Genomic DNA, 25,016 nt, shown 5'->3' on the forward strand with positions numbered 1-25,016 from the left:
CGTCGATAATCGTTGCCTGATAGACCACTCGATGGCTGAGTGGCGAAGAAATTCATTTGCCCGGACGGAATTATGCGCGACAATTATGCATAAATTGAAGCGGATGAACCAGATGGTCGGAATCAGATGCTCGCCGAGACTATTTCGACCCTCCGTTTCCGAACGTCGTGTAACATCTGCGCGGTCTCACGGAAATTATTTTATTTACATACCATCGCCTGTGTAACTTAGCATTTTTATCTAGATTCCGTGTCGCCCTTGAGAGAATTAGATATTGTTATTAACCATTCTCATCGTAGCTCGTAAAAAGTATATTTTGCATTTCGAAACACTGGGTTATACTTCTCATTGCCTCGACGTTCCACTCAATTATAGAAAATGTGATAAAACATCTGCGAAAAAGATAAACAACGCTTATTAATGCTAGATTTAGAATAACGTTAAATAGAAAAAATAAATTAGTATGAAACTAGCAACCGAGCGTTGTAAACATCCGACACAATTTTATTGGCTATAAATCACCGGTCGAGTGGCATGCTTTATCGAGGAAGAAACTTTTAAAGATATCGAAATAACTGTAATCGTCGTCGATTGCCACACTTTGGTTGTAAAAGAAAACATTTTAAATGGCAATTCGCTTCTCTAACAATAAAACGTTCCATAAAGAAATTCAGGCTACAGGGTTCGTGTTAGCATTAATGAATGGCTCTTAAGATAAAGACTGCTCGAAAACAATATTTTCATTAGGAAGTCGGGAATAAAATTATAATTACGTCGAACGGAATATTACTTAACGATCTTGCAAAATTTTATTCCGATAATATACAACCAACGAGACAGACTTTCGTCCATGTTTGAACTTTGCAAACCACAAAGAATCTGTTATTCGATCGACGAGGAATTACCATTACTTTTTTCCGAATCGTTCGCGAGTATTTTACAACGGTATCGGGGAATATTTTATCCGTTCCACGGTTGACCATGAAAGCAGTTAAAAGCGTGGGGCCCCGGGGAATCGGATTACGACGATGAAAGAGGAAGGAAAAACGACAGACGAACAGCACTCCACGGCGCAGGGAATGGGACTTCCACACGGTTGCCCGTGAATAGTCCCAAAGCCGTGGGCCTTAAGGTCCTCCGTGGCTCGATGAAAAAACAACAAAGCGTCGCTTCCTCACAATGGCGAGCCTCGGGGCCCAAGCTTTTCTATTTGTGTTTACAATGAGGAACACAGAAGCGATGGAATTCGCTCTCATGGCCGGCGAGAGTGACTAAAACGAACCTGACAGTTCTGGACGTTCGTGAAAATACTTCACAGCGATCGCTTCGAGTATCCCAGTTGGTAAATTCGACTCTCCAGAGTCTGGACTACCGATTTAAATTCTACAGACGTCTATATTTCGATCCTCTCGTTTCATTTACAGACTTTATATTTAATTCACGAACGACGATAATCTCCAAAGTATGTAATTAATTTACTAAATTTACCATTGCCTTTTGGTTCCTTTTTTGAACAAGATCCCCGGTATAATTAAGTTCTATAAATCAACGTTGCGCGCAATTTTAAAGACAAAGTGTGCGTAAACGAAGTGTTTTGATCCCTTACGGAACGAGGACACGATTCTTTGTGTAATAAAAATTCTATAAATCAAACTCGTTACTTTGTGAGCCCCCCCAAGGGCGATGGTAACGAACTTCGCGTGCAATTTTAAAGACAAAGTGCATCTCGTTATTAATAGATTCAATCTCCACCGCGAACAAGGACGCGAATTATTCTCGATATAAATAAACTCCATAAACCGGGAATCAGTAATCTGGAAATTATCTTTAACGACAATCGCCTTATCCAATCCCAAAGACAAACTTCGCATACCTTGGTGTTAACGAATGTATTCGATCCTTATTCCGAAGCGTGAGGCCTCTGTTTTTAACAAGGGCACGAGCGATTCGAGGACAGCCCATGCCCGTCTTCGAAGTTACGCAATCGTGAGAGGAACTTTTTCCCCAAATCAATTTCAACATGTCCGGGGTCCTCGTAAAACCCACGCACGGACGGTTCAACGGTTTCCTTCGGTTTAATTGAGACCAACGGCAGGTAACGATAGGAGAAAAAACCGGGCAGAAAGAATGAAGAGGTAAACGGCAGAAAAATGGGCAAATAAGAAACGGTCCCCCACGCGCGTTTTCGTTGACTGCTCATTGCCAGGAATGACTGGCGGATACCGTTCCCGGAGGTTCAGCGTGCTCCGAGGATACACTCGGACAAACGTGTGGCAGGGATATAATGAATGATCGTTATTACGACGTCAACGGTGATGACGTGGAACGTTTCGCTTCGGGATCCGCTGCGGGTGAACGACGGACAGGTAACGATAAACGATCGCGTTCTCCTTCCCAGCTTGGACAATGGCATTTTCTGCGATTGAAATCGATACCTTTCTTTGGCTCGGAGAACCCCAAAGGTGGGGGAGGAGAGGTGGTCGTCGAATCCCTTGGCCAGGATTCGCGAATAATACACCCGAGAGTATGAAATTTTGCGTCTGCGATCCTTTGAAACCGAAAGGATATCAATCTTGGGAACGTTCGCAATTCTTGCGTTTTTAATATTTAAAAGAAAACGTGTTGACGTGCTAACAATGGCCTTCGGGGGAATCCTGATCAGGAGTGACTATGATTTTATTATATAAAAGTGACTCGTAATTACAGTCAGCAAAAAACAGACTGGAAATTGTGTAAAATAATTGACTGCATCTTTGTTAACCGTCTAGTTATAATGCTTGCTGGAGAACTAACAAGTCATCTCTTATTTTTGTCGAACGTTCGATTAACGCATCGAGGTATTAAGTTTACTAAATGAAAAGTGTATAGCACATAGTATCGGGAGATAATTAATTCGAGATCTCTTTGGGAGCTTGAAGATTAAGTTATTTACACTCTGCATTCGTTAACGGTAGATGGAATTAAATATGTACGAGATCAAAAGATGTATGAATAGAAAGGACTGTATTAAGGTTAGTGTACCACGTGCACAGGTGGAGGAATACGTTTTAACCTTAATTAATGTATGTTAGAACGTAATGTAGTGGCTTTCCAGGTGTAAAATTGCAGCCACATAATGGTGGCCATTATTATTGTGCCACTCGACTTTCCGGGACGAAATTACTTTAAATTCAGATCGTCACAACGTACTAAGATCTTAATAAAATTGAATAAACTTAAGAACAGAAATAATTATATAAAATTTTATATTGATCGATAAAGAGCGCCCGTCCTCTGAGGGTTGACTGTTACCTAAGTTTTAGCTCAAAATGTCCTCGCGTTTGGGTTCGACGAGAAATCAATTTTCGAGAAAGAGTCCCGGAATGTCGATCGTTTAACGCGACGCCGTGGCTCTCCGCGGCGAAGTGCACGAGCGTAAAATAGTCATGCCTAACATTTATCAGGTGACATGCTCGTTCTAGTCCCGTCAAGATCCATTTGCGGACTGGGATGCACAGGAGCATTACCGTGTCGCGATGTCAAATACTAACGGTGGAGAAGCGAGTGGTGTCATTACCGGACCTCATAGCGGGCCACGGCGCCTCGAACCCCCGCGCCAACCACCCCGTGGTCGTATTTCTCCGGTCGCGGAACACAGAACAGTGAACACCGACGCAAACAGGTTGATAGATCTTGATGGAGCACCAAGAGCACCGTCCCCGTCTATGCTAAATACTCGTGTCGCAATTAGACGAGCAGAGTAATTCAATTACGCGGGGAATAATTGAACGCCGGATCTTAACGGACGCTTTTACTTATTTCAAACAACCCGGTATTAGATTAAGACGGAACGATCTTGATTTAAACGAGGCACAGTGTAAAGATTTTTCGTTTTTTCTAGCACTAGTCTCTTTCGACTGATTCGTGCTACCATTTTCTGTGAGACCAGCGATGTATAATTATTTTAAAAGGCACAAGTGACGAAGTGACGTAGGTTAAATAAAATAATCCTGGAGAACGGGACCCGTTCAGATGATCGAACCCATTACCGAACCCCGTAGCGTCGGAAGCTTCAAACGAGCGCCGCTGAACGGTTCCCCCGAAACGTTCTCCAACCCCTTTCCGCGACAGTGCTCGACATTAATTTGCGCCCCGGAGAATCCCCCAAGCAAGAACGTGCTCGCGAGGATCGTGGCGGTGGCTCGCGCCACGAGGAGGGAGCGTGCACGGAGGGATCGCGGAAGAACGATGCAAAAGGAAAAAGAAGACGGGAACGGGGGGGAAAAAAACGAAGACGACGACGAAGAAGAAGGAAACGAGAGTGTCTGGGAAGGTGGATGGGGAGGACGGGGGTTGTAGGAGCGGGAGCGTAGGGGGGCTAAGACGTTGTCCTGCCAACAGGTGGTAGCAACCTCACACTACCGGGCGCTGCTTCAGCCAGCCAGCTCAACCCCTTTTTCACCCTCCGTGGCAGCAACCACGACGATAACCCGCGGCGACACCCGATAAAACGGGCCGTAGAGAGGGTTGGAGGTCTTCTACGATGCCGGGATAAGTGGGTCGTGGTCGGGGAACGGAAAAGAAAAACACCGGAGGGATTATCGGCCGTGGATACACCCTCCCCCGTCGCCCTTCTCCCGTTCTCTTTCTCTCTCTCTTTGGCTTTTCCCTCCCTCGCCAAGGCCGCCCCTTTAACGAAAGAAACTTGCTCTTTGCTAGCAGCACGTGCGCTCGCTGGAAGACGACGCCGATTCTCAGCCAGGACTCTCGGCGTGCTTCCGCAACCGGGACGCTCGAGTGGCCTTGTATTTTCCGAGCGAGGATTTTGCGGTCTCCCGGGGAAAAGACACCACCCCCTACGCCACCCCCGGAGCACGGTTCCTAGCAGTCACGTCGCGACGCCGCTCGGCCGGGAATTACCAGCCACCGAGAGAGGCTCGACGAGCTGGAAAGTTGAGCGAGAGGGCGATTTTCGGCGCTATGGCTCGAGCACAGAGCTACCGCCATGCTTCGATAACACGGGGATAATAGGGTCAGGTTCGAGGTCGGACCTGGCGACGTATTGTTTATCGCTCCTACGCGTTCTTTACGCTGGCCATAAGGGGGAGGCTTTCCTCGACAGTCTTTAACCTTTAACGGTACAGTAAAGACTTTCTGACTCAGTTTATTTTTATAGCGATGAAACTAGTCGAAGAAATAGTTTAGCAGAATTATTCCTTTTGTGGTTAAAAATAGATTTTAAAATAATTTACTATCTCTCAAATAAAAAATATTTAGAACTGATATTAAAGACCTGCAACTCTCAACTATTATAGGATCTTAATATCCGATAAAGAAGTATATCCATTACTATAAGATGGATATTACTTACAGGGAAAATAATTAACAGGAAATAGAATGATATCCGCTTCTCGACGGAACATGTTCTATAGTTTTTTTTATATTTTTTTATATTTTTTTTAAACCTCGTTAATGATTTGATTGAAAAATATCCGGCATTCTTTCATCTTCAGTATGTTTTATTCGAAAGAGAATTTTTAATCCACAATGGGGCCCACCGGGCGTCCAAACGGTATGAATGGGTGTTTCACAACCGTTTCGACGCCCAAAAATAAATCGAAAATCTGGAATAAAAAATTTCCGGCATTGGGGTTCGTTTTTGAAAATATTGATTTTCGAATTTGTCGAGGGATACGTACCATTGTTAAGACTCGTCTGACATGTCCGTTCATTAGGTTATATTTTACACCAGTATATTCACTAATATACTTTCACGGATAATTATTAATAATTTTTTGTTTATAAACATTAATAGTAGTATTCTACCTTTTATGCAAGTAGAAACAGACAGCGCTGGGCAGACACGTCAGACAAGCTACACATCAGACGAATGCTCAGTAGCCTTGAAACAAAGCCTCGAAAAACTATAATTTTTTTATTTTGGGTTTATTTTATCACACCTAAGCTATTGATCACCATTCTCTTAACGTACACAAGTTCGATACCTCTCTACATGCAATTTAGCGGACTCGATTCGATTGCAAGAATGGAGACAACAGTACCGTATCCCTCACAGCGCGGTCCCTCATATAATTTACCATTATTCCGGGAACGATATTTCTATTATTACGTGTTTCATACAAAAACGAGCTTTCCACCAGAGGAAGAGAGTATCGCTCTGAAACTCCTCCGTCGCGAAACGTCACAAACAACCTCGAAAACCTGGAGGATTTAATACCTTAAGATAGTTTCGCCAATGAATTTCGCGAGTTCCCGCAATGAATATTTAGCAGGATCAGCCCCCGTCGTGTAATTTCATGGTACCTAATGGTACCTAATCCGACTTAAAGGTGCGCCCGTGTTTCGCGGAACTTTCCTCGCGTCGCGAAAACCTTCGATCTCCGGGGGCGTAAAAACAGCGACAACGAGGTGAGGGGGGTCTGAAGGAGGAACCGAGAGCTTTTCCTCTCGACTACGAAGGGTTCCCCCGGAAAAAAGAGACTTTCCCGTCGGTCTCGCGGCGCAAGAAGAGATCTGATAATGTTGTTCTTGCGCCCGGCGAGGATCCTCCGCGTCGCGGTAATTTTAACGAAGACGCCATTAAATTAGAGGGCGAGCCGATGCAAAAGATTCGGTCGTCTCAAAGGAAAATCTTAACGAGCAGGAACAATGAACCCATGTGAATTATTACTACAGCACAAAGCGGCTGTGTTTTCACCGTTTAATAAAACGCGGAATGAATTAAGCGGACGACGTTTCTTTCCCTCTCTGTCCTTTGTTACTTTCCCTCAATTTTTTTTCTCTCGTATTTTTTTTTCTCCTTTTTTTAATAACGAGTCCTTTGCCTCCCCACGGTGTATTCTCGGTATCGTTATTCAACCAATTACGATACTGATAACGAACGGGACTGCGTTCGACGTCCTCAAAAGTCGCTTATTGATTAGCACTGCGGACGTTTTCGTAGCTTTCGCCGCGAGACGGAAGAACGATCTTTCAGGGGCGGTACCATCGAACGCAGCCTGCCCCAGAGATGGGCGAAATTCGAATATAATTTTATTATATAATTAAGATTGTCTAGTCCCCTCTAATCAAGAATAGGTAATTATGTAAATACCTGTGATGAGAAATTTCTTTGGGAATCGGCCATGGATTCGTCTATAAGTCGTGACTCACCTGAAACAAAGAAAAATTGAATTAGTGGCAAAGGTCAACAATCTTAGCTTCGATTAAGTAAATTTAGAACCTTTCATTAAAAAATTGCAATCGTTACATAGCAGTTTTCTAAAGTTTGTAAGTAGATTATAGGTTTGAAATTTGTCTTTTGGGGGTGTATGGAGCCTCGTCTACAACCCCCATGGAGTTCCCGTGTTAATTAGTTCTGGATCACGCTAGTCACGTGGCAGTGTACGTTCTACAATTGGTTTACATCGTTTACAAAATCCCGCGCGCCAAAAACCTCGCCTACGAGCTTCCGAAAATCTGCGAATGTTTCGAGCCTCTCGAACGAAGCGGCTGTCGCGGAATTTTAATCGACGCCGATACCGGGCCGATAGATTTCGTCGAAATCGAATGACGCAGGATTCCCGGCGAATTTGGGAATACAAATTCATCGGGAACGGTGTAACATCGAAATCGAATATGTCCTGGGAGCTTGTAGTGGAATTTGAACGCGTCAGAGAGCCCGGGTAGCATTAAGCGGGATAACCACCGGGTTCAGGTTCGAAAAATACGAGAAATATTTGTCTACATTTTGGAAAAACTCAACTATTCGAAACCCGGAAACTTCACGATGCTGCAGAATATTTTTGAGAACCTGTAAAAATTTTTTTAAACTCAACGAACGTATCGACTTCGAATTTTTACATCACTCATTCAGATATACGTTCCATTTTCTTAATTTTACGTTAATAAGACCGAGATATTCTGTTAAAAATGACTTGATAAAAATTACAAGCTTGAAATCCATTCACTAGACCTAATTAATTTTTATTGTAAGTTCTATACAACATCGACATCGTTTCCAGGAGTTTCACGACAATCATCGTCGATTAATGTAAGAAGGGGAAGGGGTGCAAAAAAGGTCCACGACCCGTTCGCGTTTGAAAACACTCGAGGCCAACTGAACTAACAAAATTGGCACCGCTGAACAGGGGTAACCTTTGAAATCTCGAAACTAAACAAACGATAGATTCGATTCGTTCGAGCGGACGTTTTCCATTCTACGGTTCCTCTCCCCCCCTCTGGCGGAGGACAAAGGCCCGTTTGTTGGGCCCTCGGGGCTCACAAAGGGTTCCATTACAGCCATGCGGCCGCATACAGGCCTGTGAGAGCCTTCCTTCTTCTCGATCTTTCTCCGAACACGTTGATTCCGCTGGTAATAAGAATTCGCTACATTGACGCTTTCTGCGGCCGCAGATATCAAGAAAAACAACCTTGTAACCCTCCGTTGCCATGAAACTGGAAGAAATTGTATCGCGGAAGAGAATAGTTTTCGTTTCATATTTGATATTTAATCCTCCAATGGTGATCGAGTCTTCAATATCGTCCAAGCACTTTGAATTTATAATTTATTACGCAAGAATATGAAAAGCGTGCCGAAAGAATAGTAAAATCTTATCCTGCTCCGATTTTATATGCTCTCCATTTTACTACAAATTGATATTGACTAAATCCCCTTCGATTATTAAAACGAAGACTTAAAATTGAATCGTTAATTATAATACATAATAAAAATGTTTAATTTTCGAGTTTGTCCATGCGAAACAAGGCGTACAATATATGAAAAATATTTTATCGTTGCGCAAAATAACCTTGAGGTATCAATACTAATTACACTCGTCTGTAGACACACAAGAAATTACTAGTCTTCCGTTCTCGAGCAAAACATTATGATGAAACAACAGCACTGCGCCGCAAGAACCGGAATTCATTATTCTCGCATCAAAGAGTGCGTAAAAACCAATAAAAATCCGTTCGATTCACTATACTTATACGACCAAGCATTCCAGATTTTTTAGTCGAACAAATCAACAACGACTTCTTTCGTTCTTTTACAGCTATCGGAGGAAATCGAAACCCTCCAATGTTAAATATTAATTTCACCGACGATATTTCTTTCGATCCCAGTAATCCTGGAACACTATTTTTCTCTCGTACAATGAAAACACGAAAGCTCGACCGGCTCGATTTAATTTTCGCGCGTCCGAACAGGTAGATTTCAGTGGGTGAATCTCCAAACGAACGACGATCCTCGGGAGCTTCGCCGATTACGTGCGTGGAATGATGCCGCGAGGTTCCCAGGTCGAGTTCAAGGGTTTTGAGGTGAAAACGGGACCGTGATTCCAAGCACAAACTGGATCGACGGGTTCCTGACTTGACGAAGCCCTCGACCTCCGACCTCCGGGGCTCATGGAAGAGGTCGAGATGAAGTTGCAGGATCGTATATCGTCGCTTCGCTCGCAGTAGACCAACCTGTGGCTCTCTCTTTCTCTCCTCTCTTTCTCTGTATTGATCTTCGCGAGACAGTTTACGTCCCGAGACTTCGCGATCGAGACGATCGCGACGAAACTTTCCGGCAAAGTTTCGAAGGGATACACTGTTCTCGTCGTTGAAAGGAAAATCGACCATCTAAATGGCTCTTTGTTACACAAACGTAAATTTGCATGTACCCCTAACGCAGGTTCACGCAAGAAAGGAGCCAGGGATCTCCAGTTTTCAAGCCTATGGTAGCTCTATCAAACACTGTTTTATTCTATTTGTAATAAAAGTGCTTGTAGAAGGGGAAGAACTGTGATGACCTTTCTCTCTCACAAGCCTCGATATCTCTTTCTACTATAGCAAGCTACGAAACGATAGTTTCCACAAGACTTTCAGTAGCTTCGATGGTTAATCGCGAATAAAAAGATTAGAGGATGAAGCTTTCGAAGGTGTATAGAGGTTAGAGACATCTCGTGATGGCGGATCGATGGTAGGAATCGGGGCGCGGAAAAAACGACCACCAGCGGAACGCGGGAATCAATAATCGAAGTTAAAACATAAGCTCTGCTCCGCTAGCTTCTTCCGGGAACCGTGAAGCGCGACGGCAACTTTCACGTGCTCCTATTGTTTCTCCTCGAGGAACGGAGGGGAAAAGGAGGTGGTGCACGGAGAGAAGAGACCTCTGTCGCGTCTCCCGGTGTACCGATGCTCGAGGACCAGGAAAATTCGAAAGCTTCCACCACCTCCCCCGTTTCTGGCGAAGCGCATTGGTCCGTGCCCGGTAGAGTGCTCGTCTCCGACGCTCCCGCAAGAAGGACGGACAGATCCAAATTGAAATGTAATGTACACCCCCCCTCCAGCACCAGCCCCTCCCGATCGCCGGGATCCCCTCGCCCGTTCACGGCGTGTTCCTCTCCTTCCTCTTTCTATCCGCTCTGTTTCCCGTCCCCGTGGCCTCCACGAGCGGCCGAAGACGACGCCGTTGCGCCACGAGGGATAGAGAGCTGGTATAAGTGCAGGTGATTTACTGCTTCGGGCTTAATGGAGGCTGTTTACTGCTAATTAAAACGAAGCCCCCCCGGTTTATACCGTGCACCACCGTCCCCCGAAAACCGATTCCACGGAATCCGCGTCGCTGCTGGAGTTTCGGGGCGGCTCCTGGCGATTAGCGAGACGAAGACGGGGGTCTTAAACGGACACTCTTTTTCCGAGATTAGGACGCCAGGGATATTAAGACCGGTGTCCACTCTCCGAGGAGTTTTACTCTTCGAAGTTGGTATCGAGATAAGAGCCCTGCAAGTTGCCTTGTTACTCGGGACTAACCGTCTGGAAGAATCCTCTCCCTCCGTGCCCACTGGATAGTCTCACCCGTTGATGGCGAAACTCTTTAGTTGGACATCAGATATACGAGGCTCGTGTCATTTGGAAAAGAACAATCAACCGTTCCCAATTACCACGATCGCCTAGGTTCTTTTATTCATAAAGGCCACGAGGTCCTTCCAGGGCCCGGAAAAGGACGTTCCAGTGGCCGGTGAACACTCTGGAAAAACGCGGTTGTGGGTGACGGGGGCTCTCCCGCCGCTGAGACGTCGAAGGCACGGCCCTGAAGCAACGTTCCACGATAATTGCTATTCTTGCCCGGGCAAAGAACGGACGTTTCAAAGGCTTGACACGCGTCAATCCCTCTTCGCGTTCTCCGGGGGACGGTAAACAATCGCGTTCGAGGAGGCAAAGTTACTCCAATTAGCAGCGGGGGTCCCGAATAATGCCAGGCCCTCTGTATTTATAACGCAGTAATCCTCTCGGCGGATCCAATAAGAGACGACCTCCCCGTCGTTTCGCCGGCTCGGCCTCTCTCTCCTCTTCCCAATTAAACCGCGCCACGCTACACCGAGCTTGCATACTGCGTACCGATATCAATTACCGGGGGCCAAGTGACACGACGCAGCGACGCCGCGAGGAGGACGACCGGCGCGGACGATTAAAAAAAAAAAAAAAAGGAAAATCCGACGGGGGTACGTGGGACGCGGAGGAGGGAAAAAAAGAACGAGGGAAAGAAGTGTGGAGACGTAATGAGAAAGATGCTGGCGCGGGCCTAACGAGCGGCCACTGGCGACGACTTGGACCGATCGCGTGTACCTACACACCCGCCCGATGGACGCTGATAACAATCCTCGGGAGAGAGATAAAGGCCACGGGGACGCGAGCCACCTACGATCCGACCGATAAACCCAAATACGTCCACTGAACGGAACTGCAAAAATGATGACAAGGGAGTTCTACTATGCAAAGATCGAAAGTTGTCGACGAGTCGATCACGCCCACAAGGATTAGATAAGAATCTAATGGTGAAGTTTGGGGACAGAGGAGTACTTGCACCGTTACCACTCTTGTCCACCGATAAATCCAAATATGTCGACTGCATAGAACTACAAAGACGATGACAAGGGAGTTCTACTATGCAAAGATCGAAAGTTGTCGACGAGTTCATCACGCCCACAAGGACACGCGATCGATAAGAATCTAATGATGAGGATAAGGGACAGTTCTTTGCTTGCTTCGTCTATCCCCACTCTTGCTCACCAATCAGACCCACGTTCCTTCCACTTGCCAACTTCTGACGCACGCACAGTATAAACGGGTGAGACAAAGCATCGAATCGAACCGTCAAGAATACACGAGCCTACACACTGTCTATCGTGATCCAGTTTGGTATAGTTTAATTCAGTTTAACCTTAATATTTACTCCCACTCGGGGTTGTCTGAAACTTCACAGGCTTGGATTTAACATCAGCCACTGTTCCACTAGGAAACCGTAAACGTTAACTCGTGGATATTATTATACTTTTTACCCCGAACCCTAACATCGAGAAACCACTGTGAGGATTGAGAATAAAGGCAATTTTCAATAATTTTTTAGCCGTAACTATATAGGAACCAGCGTGAGAGGCCCCCCAAAAATTTGTTTGAAACTACTAAATCTTCTGTAACTTCGTCATTTTTGCGAATTTTACTTTCATATTCCAAACATTGGAAAAAGAAATTTCGATTTTTTGAATCCGTCACAGTGGTTTCCCCTCTTAAAGCGTGGTGGGGGCGAATTACTGGATCGACAAAGAGCTTAATGGAAGCGTATCCATCGTCCCCGGGCGATCGGTCATTTAATTTCTTAAGTGGCAGCGGGGCAAACATTAGCTCTCGCGCAGAAAGGAAGGATACCTTACGAGGTCAATGCAAGGAACGAAATCCTTACAAAGTTCCACGCTGGAACCGTGTTGAAGGTATTCGTCGGCGGAGCACTGGAAATGGAGCTTTTATACGAAAGTACTCCATATCACTTTATTTAAGATTTACCCTCTCGCTCGCCCCCTTTCAACCCCCAACAAGACTCGTCCATTTCGTTGGCTCCCCCTGTCCCCGCCGCTGCCCGCCTCTATCCGCTCGTTCCACTATTCTTGAGCCCCGATCCTCGGCTCGAGCGTTCCTTCTGTATCGACGTCTTTACTCTCCTCCTTCTGCCTTTCGAACGTCTTGTTTGTTTATTCCACTCAGCCTCCTTAACATGATCTGTCTGCTCGACGTTCCACCTTGCCCATCTCGAGTGGAGCGTTTTGCAAATTGGACCAACACTTCCGGCGATCGATCCGACACGCGATTCGTGATCATAATCGCGCTCGAACCGTTCGCGATCGTCCAGATCCTCGCGATAGTCTCGCTCCAAAGGACGATCGTCGGGAAATCTGGACTCGATTGATAATCACGTATTCAAACTACGTTCAGATCGCGTAGATACCCGTGGAATTAATAAATGCGTCCCTGACGGAAGAATTTTCTAGCACTCCCTAATCACAACCGTGTTCAACGAGGCTATTTAAAGACTGGTTATTGGAGCACGAGCGTTCGAATAGTTCTCTCGACTCGTTTACTGTTATTACGATCTTACGATGCTAAGAAGCGCTCGGTTATTATTTTGCATCGAATTGTTGCTCCTGTTCTGTATTCAGAATCTTCTTTAATTTTTTTCAAGCGGAGTAGGCTTGGAATAAAGTGAATTACCGTCAACTCCGCGTTTCCCCGTAAGAGAAAATTCCTCGCTGCAGCTACTTCCGGCGCGTGAAGAGAGTATGATAAATTAAAAGTTGCTGTTAGGAGGGAAAGAGAAGAACAAACGGAAAAAACGTTTCATATTAGAAAAGTTAAAGATAAAAAAGGAAAAAGATGAGGAGGAAAAACTAAATTACAAAAAATAAAAGAGGAACCCGGCAGCACTCGGGAAACAGACTAAATTAAATAAGAAGAAAAAGATCCAATAAAGAGGAAGTCGTGATTAAAACTTTCGTGCAAGTTTGTAATTTAGTTAAGTATTTTTATTATATAAATTTGTAAAATCTATTGTGTCTAATCGTTGTAACTCTCTGAAGAGATTACGGATTTTAATTTAGCAGGGCCAGCTTTCTTTATCCAGTGGATGTAAAATTACCCCGATTCGCATGAAAGGTAAGCTGCATTCTCCCCAATGGACAAATACGTTTGAAAAAATTATGAACGATAGCGTGTGTTTGTAGTTTTGTATTCTGTCTTCGATAAATTGCCTCTTTCTATTGCTTGCATCTGCATCGTTATGCCTTCCCATCGCGATACGAACATAATGCAAAATTGAAAGAAAAACGGGAAACGGAATAGAAGATGGGGGATGCTTCGAGGGAGAAACAGAGTCCCGGCTGTGAGGATAGCCCAGAATTCTATGTTTCTTATTCCTCTGTTATCCCGTATTTATTCTACCGCTATATTCCATTTGTTTATCCATTTTCTTCCCGTTGCTTGTGCTCGCCCCTCTATACAATAACAGCTTTTTAGCGGCCATTAGCCGTACACGCGAGATACTCCTTCGATCAAGTAAATCGAATTTCGCGCTTCAGATGCCCTACCCGTGGCGGCTATTGAAATTTTAGTCGAACAGGTTCGCGTAATTGAAAATCCCCTGGGTAAAAACAATCACTAACCGTTCGACCAACGACAGGACCGTTGAACTTCTGAACTCGAAACCATTTTTCGGTTGCCCGAATTTTCCCCGTTGCCCGAAGTTCAAAGGATGGATTCGCGTTCCAAACAATCGGTTCAGAATTCTAACAGTGGGTGTTATAATTGCAATTGCGAATCTTCGAACGTGGATGGCCGATTAAACGTAATCGACGCAATTTTCGAACGTGGCGACAACGTCCAAGTCTCGTTCGCATCTCAAATCCTCCGGCTCGTCCTCGCGATTTTGCCCTTTCGTACCTTTCCTCGATTCACGCACATACTAACACGCGTGTGTTCACAATCGTTCCCCCACCGTGGTCCAGTCGAGTCTCGACTGGTACCTTCGAGAGCTGATGCTCCTCTCTTCGCCTCTTTTGCTCTCAGGGCCCGGGGGTAAGAGGCGTTCTCGGATCTCCAGCCATGTAAACCGGTCAGTCTGGTCGTTCCTGCCCCACCACGTCGGCCACCTGCTCGCCTAGTGAGGCCCGTAGGGCCTCTTCAGCTCGACACGAAGCCCTGCCATTAAATTTATTCGAATTTCATCGGTACTGTCCGAAACTTGCGCCGTTAGACCTCGGGACGCTCCAGCGGCCACAACGATCCTCGTGTTCCTCGATCGCGTCTTTTCTCGATCTCGTCCTTGATCGCAGTGGCGACAGGAACCGTCGAAAAAATATTTAAGGAATTTTTCGTCCTCCTTCGATCCACTTGATTACACTTTGTTAATTGGATAGTCTGATGGATGGCTTTCGTAATGGGCTAGCAAATGATCGTATCGATCAGAGACTGAAGTGGAAGGGTGTCTCTCAAGTTTCAATTATAAATATGGGATTGATAGGTTTTAGAACAATATTGGGATACATTTAAGGATGTCTAAAATATTTATTTTAGGTACGAATGGGTTAATGAAACTGCAAGGGACCGTCGAGAATGGATTTCAAAATGGCTGTCCGTCCCGCGACGGGGTCAGCAGTGGAGACCGCGGCTACGGTCCAGTGACTCGCCAAACTTTTCTCTTCCCGTCGCTAATTATTCTATTATTAATTGTTAATTGTAATTAATTACGAGACGGCCGGCGACCGGACTAATTGACATTGATTTATGGGTTTAATTAAAGGCGGCGACGCGGGCTGTCTTACACGACGGAGGAAGGTTTTAACAACACCCTTTCAAGGGAATCCCGCTTTGTGCAACGGCCTTTTAGACGCGGCTGCCTCTTCCAGCGGGCGTCGGGGTCGCCCTTTCGCCGGATCGAGATTATGCTCCGACGACATTTTTCACGCGAAAGCGCGGGAGACTCGAAATTAAACACCGGGTGCTCCTGGAAGTACCAGCTCTCTGCTAACGAATCAGGTGCTCGCGTTAATCTTCGACGATGGGTGCACTTTTTAAAGATTTCCATCGTTCGTCTTATTTTTCGATGAAAACTCAGAATCTATTATTGTATACGAATTTGGTTAGTTCGATGTTGATATACACAATGATTAGAATAGTCTCTTGAAAAATAGGGTACCAAAAACGTTGGTATAAAGTTCACGGGACACCCTGTGCACCGCAAGTCTTGTTTCAGCGTTCCATTCTTCTTCGAGCTGAATAATTCGAGAAAAGGGAACGTTCCTCGACGGAGATAATGAGCGCCGCGAGGAAATAAAAGCGCCTCGATGTTTTAACGACTCGGATTGATTAAATCAATATTTTACATTCCCGCTCTGTCAAACGAATACCGATCATCCCGCGAGGGATTTGCATATCCGCGCGTAATAAATACGTTGAACAGGTTTACGTAAGCAATATTATTAGTTTATCTCGAGCAGAACCGCTTCGAATCAAGAAATCACTCCCGAGAGGCATGGTGATAACCTGTTCCTAGGAGCCTTATCTACGCTCGTTTCTTCTAGCGTTAACACGACCCAATTAGAACGACCCCCAATTAGGTACAGCGATTTTTTCACTGGATATAATCGACTCTCCTCACTCGACCGTTTATGCAAAAATAGACGACGCGTGCTCGTTGCAACCGATGGCAAATATATTTTAAACGGACGTCGAACGATGGAAACGCGGAAGTATTCCAAGGTGCCGTTCCTCGAGTTCGCGAACGCCAAGTTTCGATGTACGCAGTGATTTCCAAACCGTTTGGTAGCTATAAAAGAAAAGCACTGGAACTTTTCGTATCACAAATATCAATACTTTGTTCAAATTTAATCCAATTTCTAGAAATTGGAACTCCAAAAACTTTCAATTATTTTCTATTAAAATACTCGCTGAAATCACGAAATCAATCGTGTGGCGAAGAAAAGGTAGATGGCTTCGATGATCCGTCGATCCCAAATTACACGTTTCACCGTGCAATGATCATAATGTTAACGCGAATAACGAACTTCCGGGGTTCCGGGGGGCGTTGGCAGGTCAACATCAGCGAAGATTTAACGTCGACTTCCTGGCCCAACCCTCCGCGGCGATCTTGGCCACCGTCTTTGGGACAAGTAAGACAAGGGAGGCGTATCTCTTCGACTCGTAAAGATAACCGCGAATAACACCCTCTGACTCTGCCAGACTCGTCGCTCTTGTAAATGGCCATGGCTACGTGTCGCGAGACCTCTCGACTGGTATTCATTAAGTCACTGATTTACTGGTGTTTTCCGGTGTAAACGAAATTACGGACACGCAACAGTCGTGCTCCCGATTGGACGCGAAAAACGGGACCACGGATCAGAAATAAACCACGCGTCTCGCTCGATGCACCGTATGGACCTTCAATTAAAGTTGAAGTTAAACTCTCGACGAGACAATGGAGAAATTTAAAGTGTGATAAATGTATTTATAGGGTCTAAAATCTAAGTTACGCGAGAATTTAAACGACAGAGAGTGCTCAGAACAACTCTACATGCAGTTGTATGTAACCTGGTATGGTTCAGTTATAAATTCATGGTTACAGATCGAACGCGAGGTTGAGATAAGTAAGTTTGACTAGACGGCTTCGAACATAGAAAATAATCGCGTTTATCTGATAGCCGGAGTCTCGGAGAGTCCAATGAGGAGATCCGGTACAAAGCGTGAAAGAGATTCGAAACTCCGTATTCCAAGATATGCTCCAAAAACCATAATTCTTATCGTGATACTCTAATAATTCCCACGAAATTGAATCGCTCCTGACACAATCTAATTAACTCGTTGCCATCGTTTTTACTGGCCGCGAGACAGCCGGGTGAACGAAATCGAATAGGGAATTGGATCGATTAGCAGAATCAGGGGATTATTCCTCCAACGGCTTAACCTGTTTCGTTACAGTCCAATTAATACCCAGCCACGAACCGATACGCCCGTAACGTGTCCATTAATTTTCATTATTTCGCTGCCAGTCGAGCCTCTCCTTCTTCCGCGTGGAAAATCTGGTCCGTGACTCTCGCGTACAACTGATCGAAAGGAGGCGAAACGATCTGTCAACGAAAGTTATTCTGAGGGGGACAGCAAGAGAGATCCTGGATCAAGAAAAATATGGACGGAGTCGAGAAGTTCACATAGGTGGACCAAAATTTTCCTTCCAAGACTGATCTTTCTGTTATTATTTAGAATGTTAACGTGTTTGAAATACGTTTAAGGGAGTATTTGGGTAAATCAATTTGGAGAAATATGTTTTGATATATAATTTCAATGGACGAAGATTAGCAGCTTCCCTTTTAGAAAAATTGTAACTAAACCAGTTGTGTGAACCAGAAATAAAATTAAATAAAATCTTGTTCCATAATGAGTACAAAAAGCTATCAATCCTGGAGTTAATACTAGATAAAAATTTGATGAGCTAGTTCACAGGTCGAGAACCAACGCTTCGTCCTTCGACGTAGGCGGAAGAGATCGACGATGGAACGAACGATTATCTTTTTCCGTTCCCCTCCGAGAGCGTTCCCGACCGATCCAGGTGCACGTCGAGCCGTAAAAGAAGAATCGACAAGTCGAATTAACGGTGGAGACCCGGGACCAACGTCCCCATTAATCGACGGGACAAATTAATCGGGGAATAAAAGCGTCGCTCGCGCCGTTCAATGGATTCGGTTAACCGTCTAATTTCGTCAAGCGATCTCGAGCGATCGATCGTCGGGGACCGGTATTTCCTGGTGGTCGCATTACCGGAGGGCACAACCGGTGGTCACCGAATAAACACGAACCAGCCGGTAAATTGGCGATAATCGAAGTCTTCGTGCTGCGAGCCGCGGCGGCCGTGGAATATCAAGCTCCAACGCTGAAGCGGTTGATGTATTAACCCTCGGCAGACCGGGCGCAGTGTCGGGTTCGTTAAGACCATTAGTACCGAGGGACACACGAGGCGCAAGAGAATCCACAAAGGGCGACGGGGCTGCTTCTTCCTTGCTAATGACGATCGTATCGCGGCGACGGCGGCCGCGGGAAAACGGGAAACGACTCCGTCGAAATACGAAGTTAACGAATCCGTCCTGCGTCACGTCGGCTGTCTCGACGTCGTTACACTTACGGGGAAAATGAAGTTCCGTTTTTGCCACCCTTGCACGGTCCTTCACCCCCTACGATCCGTACCTAAAACATTTTTCTTTCGTCTCTCTTTGTCGTCCTTTAACATTTTTGATAGCAGTCTATACTAACTTCGAGGTAATCATTTTGGGCGATTTTCTGAAACTCCAGAACGTTCTTTTTGAGTTTAATCAACACACTGATTTTATATAATGTTTTACATATCCATGGCTTGTACAGTACAGACATTCCATACTTCTTTGTTGGAGTACCAGTTTCACTTATCTTAATTTTATTCTAGACTTGTTTGCCTTAGCCAGTATCTCTGCTTGACTAGCTTATCAGCGACTTTGTAGCGCTTTCTCAACGTTCCCGGTTCGTCACGTTCAGTAGAACGAAATAGTCGATATTTTTTAAATTTAAACTTCACGTATACTGTAAAATAAATATAATTCAACCTCGATAATTGATGTTTCCTTTCTCTCAAAACCCTCAAATTGTCCACGATAACGAAACTTTGCTCTTAGACAACTGGAAACCGGTTCAACTAATTTTTACAGATTCGTTAAAAATCGAGAGACCTATCTAGATTTATTTTCTTTAACATCTAATCTTAAGAATTAATTATTATTCTCCTTAACGAAGAATCAGTCAATGTGCTCATCGAGCTCAAAAATAAATTCCAAACAATTTGAAGAGTCGAATTCGAAGACGCTAAATTCGAGAGCCGAGTTAACACGTTCGTAGCCTCGATCGGTAGTTTGGACTCCGGTGTCACGGATCGGTTACGTCATTGGAAAAACAAAGATATTATACGAGATTTATATCCTCCACGATATTGACAAAAAGCGTTCGTTACGATTCAGTTGAGGGTATCGCGCGGTAGATACGATTTCTTTGCGTCGTGGGATGTTAAGATGATCCCAAGGTAGACTTCATTCCTTTAAAAGCGGAATATCATAACGACCATAGCGTGACAACTTCTTTCGAACAGAGTTCAATCCCCAAGTCAAGGTCGAGAACGCTTACGAAACTGTCTCGAAATTACGTTTCTGTCATTAATATTGACAGCGAGTAATTAAAACGTCTGCCTCGACTAAATCAACGTATCGACAGCCTGTACTTTAAAGAGCACTTTATTATCCATAACTGATCTCGCGTGACCTCGTGTCATGATTTACCGATGTGGCTCCCAGAGCGACTGCCACGTTCTACGGTCAAGAAAATATTGAGTCGAAGAAACTTTCTGACGTCTCTATAAACCAGCCTCAAATTTGTATATTCATTTCCAGTCGGGGGACGCGTTTACGTACGGTTTAGAATCTTGTTTAGGACGAGGATGAACGTCATTTTTACACTCGATCAAATTGTTTGAGCATCGTCGAACTTTAAAAATCAACTTTCACTAGCTTAAACCCCTAAAATGTACACGCTAGTAATTTCTAAACGGAGGAAACTAAAATCTAACAATGAGTGGTGTGATTTGAAATTTGAGAGATCAATATTGCACAGTGAAAAACAATCTGAAAGTCCGTAATAAGCCCCGGAAGAGGTTGAAGACGGTCCGAGGGTATTGTTTTCCGCGCGAACGACCGGTATCCGTGTTCAGTCGTGTAGATCGCGGATGAAAGAAAGGGAGAAGTTCCGGATGAAACGGTCCCTGGTCGTGATTACCGGAACTCACGGCGGGTGTCGAGAGCCTCGCGAAGCAATCTGGCGGTCGCGATGATCCCCGGCGAGCGTGGTCGATACGCTCGTCCAATTTTAAAGCGTAGTCGAAGGAAACCAGGTCCCTGGGCGGGTTAACGAATCGCCCCAGACACGGGGACAAATCCTTTAAGCAGGTTTCGTTCTCTGTCGCGCCGTTGGATCGGGGCTCTTCCTCCTCCGCGTCTTGGAGCGCCGCGGGCCATAATGACACTTTTACACGCGGATAATGGGGGCTCCAAAGGCACGCACAATGTAGCACAAAGCGTGACTGGAGCCCCGGAGCGAGCGTAAAAATACACGCGTGCATAAAGAGAAGAAAGGCGAGAAAGAGAGGACGAAGAAGAACGAAGGGAGGAGGGCACGAGTGCCACGGAGAGAGAAAAATGTTTCGAAGGTGAAAGGGCGAGCGTTCGAGGGACAAGGACGGGTAGAAAAACACACGAGTAAGAGAGGGATCGAGCGTGTCAGAAGAAAGAGAGATTTCCGTTCGTGCAAGGGTACACCGGTCCTGTAAGTTCATGCGCGCGGCCCTGGCCGTACGTGTGTAGAAAAAGGCCGAAGGAGAGAGAAAAAGGGCGAGTGGACGGCGAAGGTGCCGAAAAAGGAGCAACACGCTGCCCGAGCAAAAAGGAACTAAACTCATTTCCGAGGCATTAACCAATTACTTTTTGCGAAAGGGTGTCGGTTACCTTCAACTTTCCCCCTGCCGTCTCAACCCCTTACGAGAGCCCCCTCCCGTCGCAGGCCTTCTAACCCTTCTCCACCCCGTCATTCGTTAGCCGACTCACCCCCGGCGAGCTGTCGGCCGAGAACGTCGGCTATATAGACGGACACACTAATGAAGAAAAATCTAAACCGCTGGTACAGTGATGAGCAAAACTGAACTTTCAAACACATTCACGTATGCTGAAAACGTAATGTTATTGGAAGTTATGGTGCACGAAAGACAATTTCGCGGTCCAAGGTATTTCTGGATCGCAAATCAACCGCTGATTAATTCTGATTTGTCCACGAGGTAAACGTAAATAAAAGAATTGAAAGTATCGATCGAGTATGAGACGGTTTGGTGCAAATCGTTTGGGTTTGGTATAATTTGTCACGTTCAGTTTTGCTGGAGACTGTACATCCACCGACGCTCCCCAAACTATATTCAGAACTGTCTCTCGGGCTTTAAGAAAAGAAATTTGTATGAATCTTTTGGCGCGTTGGCTGAGGAAGACGAAGGTTTTGAAGTTCAAGTCTTTTACCGTGCGGTGGACGTTTGAAGTTTGAGTCTCGTTTGACTGCGTGAGATATGGAAGGCATAACGATGCTTGGAATTGAGGTTGACAATTATTACGTGTAACGTTTTAGTCGTTAAAGAAGTATTTCACTTTTGTCTTTCAATAATTTCGACTTAAAAAGTATAATTATTTACCTTCCCTCTAATTCCCAGTAATCGTGTAATTTTAAAAGATATTCATGGGGACTCTAGCAAAAATATAGTATTTATCAAAGTGAGTAAAAGTAAAATTTTCGGGTTTCGAGGGAAAATAATAGTAATCGAAAACACGGCTCGCTCTATTAGAGCCCAGACGTGCAACAATAGGACTAATGGGATAATAATAATAGCAATAATAGCATTAATGAAGGGAACTTAAGACCACGATTATGGGAAGGCAGAACAGGACCAGAGGTTCGTGTACATTATCTTAGGTAGAACGTACTCTCCGCCCGAGAATCCGACAATAATGAATCAATTTTGACCGACCGAGTTGCTGCATTCATGGTTAATCTCCTTGCCTTTAATTGCTGTTAGGGATGCACCGAATATTCGGCAACTATTTGGTACTCGGCATATTTGCCAAATTTACCGAATATTCCGCATACTCGAATGGTTAACGCTAATCGAACTGTTCGATGAAGCTAAAGGGAAAAGCAATTTTTTCAACGAAACAACCCCCAACCACCGTTTCGAATATTTCAATTAGCGATTAATGGACTTCGGTAATCGTTAAAAATACCTGTCGCGTAAACTGTTCCCCAGAAAGTTCAAACAAACTTTTGTTTAGCATAATTACGACCATCGCGCGAACTGATAACGTGAGATTTCTCCCAATAAAGGAGTTCGTTTTTTGACAGAAATTTACGCCGTTATTATGCAATAACTATAGAAGTTTTCATTATATAAAGGTAATTCTAGTTCGTACGATAGAGGATCCCATGTATAGCTCAAGAAGTTTAATAAGATCCCCGAGGCAGTGGCGTCGGCGCGGAAAAGCGAATGGAGGGTGACACTGGGCGATTAGACTCCAGGCCTATAGTCTATTTAGCCAGGGAGTATCATCCGATATTGCTGAAAAGAAGTAAGACTATGGAAGGATGACGAGGACTGAGGTCGAACCCAGTCCCAGGGATCTCATTTCACTTGTCGAACTCTACTTTATATCTGTGAAAAGTTCTGAGCGAATCGGTTAACTGCGTCTTGAGATGCAGTGCCAACCAGCTTGATAAATGTTGTTTCGAGAAAAACGGTTTCAAAGTTTCGGCCCACGATGCTCAAGTATATAGACAATTCGGCTACGAGTTCCATAACTTTGCCGATTCTTCCAATTTCTACGACATGTTTGTCAATGCACGCTCTCCGATTGAAAAAGTACAATGAAAATGGTTCTTAGCCATGGATAGATACTAAATTTAAATATTAAATCGTACGTCTGCGAAATTTTATAAAGTTTAGTGATATTTAAACGGGTTTTAAAGGACTGTTAAAAGATAATAAACCCTCCAGAAACTCAGTCTTCTGCTGTAACGCAATATTACTTATGTAAAATACCAAAGTTTCACGTACGAATAAAATACATATTAACATCCCTCGAGACAGTTAAATTTTTCCCCATTTACTATTGCTTCTATGACAAGCTTGTAAAGGAGTAGGGGGATAAAAAAGTTTGGTGAACGCAGTGTTAACCGATCGTTCCGCATCTTGTCCGAAAACAGGACTCAAAGTTCCCCACTCTCGGCCAGTCCGGAACACCCGGGAGCGATCTCTCAACTCCTGAGACGCCTCGCATAGAAACCGCCACCAGGAGACTGCAGATATTAGAGGGCTCGGGGTTGGGGGATGTAGTAGGCAGGGGGTTTACATTAGGCTTTGTGCGCGTCTAACCAGCCAGCCATCGGGCAACGAGCATAGAGAGACCCCGGTCCCCGATCTAATATCGCGTAGCGCGCCGGGACGGGGCACATATCATACGGTTAATCTGAAAACCGCGTCTATAAGAATCCACTTAATGAAATTTCCGCCGTGGCTGGGCGACTGTGCGGCCACCGATCGCCGAGCAGCCCCTCCCGTGACTCGTGCCTGCACGCCCGCCAGCATTGTCGAGCAATTAATAATGTCATATTGCACCCCTCGTCCTGGACACCGACCGTCGCGCCATTACAACTACGATCGCGGCAGGTCGAACCCACGCGACCACCAACACCCAAAGCCCCCATGGCGACCGGGAACGTCACCGACCACCGTTGCCACGAGGGGAAACGCGAGTGCCCCTTCTTAGCTATTTTCCATCCCCCGTACGTCGCAAAACAGTCGAGAAGAATTTAAACGATCGCGTTATTAAACTAAACTTCATTTCGTTGGACCAACAGTCGGTAAAAAAGTTCGGCGTGGGTTGCTTCTGACCCACGCTCAGCGAACGAACTTTAATAGACTTACATCTTGATGTTAAAACGTACGCGCCACAAACTAGCCTAATATAACAACGTCAACGACGGGTCAACGCGCTGCGCACATCAACGTCCTTCGACGGTCAGTGAATGGCGTTCCGCGTTGTAGCGCTCAGGAGTACCCGGGGGGCTTGAGTCTACAACCTCCTCGATTTGAAGATCACGAACATGAACTCCCTCCCCCCTGAACAACGCTAGCTTAAGTTGGGAGGGGCAGGTATTGGACTTGGATTACAGCCCCACCTCTCATCCTGCAATCAAATCGGGGCCATCAGATTTCGTGTGAAGAGGTTTGAACGAGACTTTGTTCTCCAAACTGGTCGAACTCAAATGGCTTTTTAATTACATGGCTGCCGAGTTAATTAGGCTGTCGCTTCAGTCGAGAGGACGTAAAAAACGATAGGATTGCGATCCCATTGCAAGTATCCCTAACGTCAAATTTATGCAAGAAGCGAGGCGTGTGACTCTCACGTTTTTCTTTCCCTTCGAACGTGTGATTATCCATTTCTGTTTCATGTAAGAAAATATCCAACAGACAATGATGGATCTAGGAGAATCGCTTGGTTCCTCTGTTTGTTTTCGAAGCAGGACTCTTTCCTTCCACGGTCAAAATCTTCCACGACCGGCGCGTT

At 45.1% G+C, this 25,016-nt stretch overlaps 1 protein-coding gene across 5 annotated transcripts in view; it reads right to left on the reverse strand.

Moving 5' to 3' along the window:
- Positions 1 to 25,016, reverse strand: part of LOC143340460 (uncharacterized) — a 641,167-nt gene that overhangs the window by 498,638 nt on the left and 117,513 nt on the right. For 2 of the 5 annotated variants that reach the window (XM_076762436.1, XM_076762435.1), the window contains one exon: positions 7,094 to 7,152. The exons of the other annotated variants lie outside the window; for them this stretch is intronic. The gene's annotated coding sequence lies outside the window, so the exon portion shown is untranslated. The remainder of the gene's footprint in view (positions 1 to 7,093; positions 7,153 to 25,016) is intronic. 5 annotated transcript variants of the gene reach the window in all.

Source organism: Colletes latitarsis, chromosome 3, assembly GCF_051014445.1.
Source record: "Colletes latitarsis isolate SP2378_abdomen chromosome 3, iyColLati1, whole genome shotgun sequence".
NCBI classification, from domain to species: Eukaryota; Metazoa; Arthropoda; class Insecta; order Hymenoptera; family Colletidae; genus Colletes; species Colletes latitarsis.